The sequence below is a fragment of the Phalaenopsis equestris genome, unplaced genomic scaffold, assembly GCF_001263595.1.
Source record: "Phalaenopsis equestris unplaced genomic scaffold, ASM126359v1 Scaffold000256, whole genome shotgun sequence".
In the NCBI taxonomy this organism is placed as follows: domain Eukaryota; kingdom Viridiplantae; phylum Streptophyta; class Magnoliopsida; order Asparagales; family Orchidaceae; genus Phalaenopsis; species Phalaenopsis equestris.
Genome location: NW_018164698.1, coordinates 1,241,078 through 1,244,366, shown reverse-complemented (window position 1 = coordinate 1,244,366; position 3,289 = coordinate 1,241,078).

Below are 3,289 nucleotides of genomic sequence, written 5' to 3'. Positions count from 1 at the left end.
GTCAAGGAGAGGATGACTGTATATCTCATGATAGCCTTATCAAGTATGTATGAAAAGCAATCGGCGAATAACAAGGTGTATTTGATGAAAAAGTTATTCAATTTAAAGATGGTGGAATGTGTTTCTGTTGCTCAACACTTGAATGATTTCAATACTATCACAAATCAATTGTATGTTAAAATTAATTTTGATGATGATATACGTGCGCTGATTTTGTTGGCATCATTGTCAAATAGTTGGGAAGCCATGAGGAAGACAGTTAACAGTTCCACATGTAAATCTAAATTAAAATGTGATGATATTCGTGATTTGATTTTTCTAAGAAGATTCGCAAAAAAGATTCTGGCGAGATCGCAAGTATGAGTTCGGCACTGAATGTTAACTTCAGAGGGAGATGTCATGACAAAAACTCATATAAAGGGAGATCAAAATCAAAGTTTGGTCAGCAGACAACCTGCTGGAATTGTGGCAAGACTAACCACATAAGGAGGAACTGCATGAATCTCAAGAAGATGAAGGATGATAGCACAAATGTGGTATCTAATGAAGTACAGGATGCACTACTGCTAGTATTTCATAATTTTGTTGATGATGGAGTGAAGAGAAGAGTGGGTCCGAGGCACTCATTCCTATTATTCCACAGACAGATGGTGGAGAACTACAGAGCTATGAGAAAATCTTGCAAGATAAAAGTTCTAGTAAGTGGGAGCTGGCAGAACTTTCACCAAGGAAGAAGACATTACACAACAAGTGAGAGTACAAGACTGGGCATAATGGCAGTAAGAGGTACAAGACTAGACTTATTGAAAAAGGCTTTCAACAGAGGCAAGATATTGCCCATGTAGTGAGAGTTATAAGCAGAGACAAGAGTAATCTAGGAAATAGCTTGGAGGTGCAAGTCTATTTGGACCCTACTGATATGTTGACTGAGGGTGTTACTCTTGAGAAACTGAAGTTGTGCACAGTTTCAGTTGGTCTTCTGGAGTGAAGACAGGGTTTTGAGTTGCAGAGGTGGTGGATTCAAGGTAGAGGATTCAAGTTGGAGGATTCATGGTGAATGATTCATGTTTGAAGAAAAAAGGCGACACCGCTAGTGGAGGTTATCATTTTGAGGAAGAAGATGTTGCTTGTGTATCGAACTCTAAGTGAGAGATTGTTAAGCTGGAGTTCTATTTCACGATCCCGCCTCTCACCTTCTGTCCCGCTCCCGCCTTCCTTTCGCGAAAAGTTGTGTACTGTTCCCTCTCGATCGTGAAAGGTCACGACCGCGACCTTACAGTTTCACAAACCATTCCCGCCTTTCTCTTACACGAAGCGAAGCATCCCTTCACTCCTTCCTGTTCGTGATAAAAGTCATTGCGAGGTGACTCTCCTTAGATTCAAGTCACGGTTAGTGTTCTTCTTCGGTTTCCTCGGGATAGAGAAAGTTTTCCTCATAATAGAAGAAAGGAAAGTGCAAGAGGTAGTTCCTTGCGGTGAAGGAAGAAGAAAGAAGAAGAATATTGTTCTCCCTTGGCTTCATCTTGGTGGCTTATGGCAGAAGAGAAATTGGGTTTATTTCTCTTGAAAGTTTGTCTTCTTCGGTATATCTTGGTGTAGAGTTTCTTCGGTGTATCTCGGTTTAGAGAGAGAAGAACAGAGAGAGAACAAAAGAGAGCAACGAATTGAGAGTGAGAGACTACGTGAGAGATTCCTCTTGTAAGTCGAGGTGATCGACTTGTATAAATTTCTCTAGTAAAATCCTCTGCAACTCCTTGGATGTAGGCAATTTGCCGAATCACGTAAATCTGTGTGTTTCACGTAAATCTGATCTGTGTGTTCTTTTCTGGTGTGATTTTTCTCATTCTATATTTCGCTTCGTCGATCTTTCTTCTTTTTGATTTATCTATATATCTCGCAACATAACATTAATTTTAAAGATAAATAAAATTCAAAAAAATGGGAACTATATTAGAAACAATTGAAATATAATCAAACCCTCCTTGAAGCTTATATAAACCATCATGCAAAGATAATTTTAAATAGAATTTGATTAAGATTAAAAAATCTTTCAAAATGTTACTTAAATGTTCAAATAATAAAGTTTAGAATTCAAATAGATAACTTCAATTTTTTTCAATTATTATAGATTTGTGTCAAATAGAGCTTAACAGAAAGACCTAATTAGTATTCTTAACACATCAAAACTATCATTATTCAGATATGAATTAAAAATAGATCGAGGATAGTTTGGAAAATATTTGATTGTGGCTCAAAAAGAAAAGATCATTAATAGGAAAGACAGACTCCCTTCTCAACCAAGTCATAAATGAAGCTAAATGATCCACATCCTTTCCATTACTCTACTTTTATACATTGCACAATCCTTTTCCTTTCTCTCTTTTCTAACCTAGCCTCATTCGCCGCCTTTTATAGAGGTATCCTGAGAGGGAGATTACCCTCTTGCTATAGTAAAAATGGCAGGAAGCACTTGTGGTAGTGTGGTTAGAAAATGATGGTGGGAGCAAGCTTTTTGCCATAGGTAGGAATTACCTTGTGATTTTTGGGAACCAGCTAAACAACCTCCTTTCACCCCCTCTCAAACTAAGGCTCCATGAAACTGAGACCCTCAGTCGTGGAGTGTCAGTTTGTTGGCTAGAATTTGATGACGAGGTTGAGGTGGTGATTTGGTGAAAATATTAGCAATCTAATATTGGGACATGATGTTTTTTAGGCAAATTTCTGCATATTGGATGTGTTGTGAGATATGTACTTCCTGACATAGAAATGAGACGAAAAAGAACACAAGCAAACACAGATCGTTTACGTGGTTCGATCCAACTGGATCTACGTCCACGGGAGGGAATCAATCAAATATTTCACTAAGGCAAAAGAAATGGAGAATACATAGCTTATACATAGAGATGAGCCCTCATCTTCCTTCTATGGCCTCCCTCTCAAGCGACACCTTGATACAAGGCCTCAAGATGCTCTCCTCCTCTCTAACTCTATAGTTATTCTCTTCTCCTTTGTGGTAGCTTAAGATATCTTCTCCCTTTTCTCTCCTAAGCCTCACACCCTTAAGATTTCTTCCCTTTTCTCTCCTAAGCCTCACACCCTTAAGATTTCTTCCCTTTTCTCTCCTAAGCCTCACACCCTTAAGATTTCTTCCCTTGCTCTCCTAAGCCTCACACCCTCTCTATTTATAGAAGCAAGAGAGTGATTGGTGGGAGGTAGGTGAGCGGTAGGTGAACAGTAGGTGAACGGTAGGTGAGATGTGGTAGGTGAGCGGTACCACATTACAAAAGTG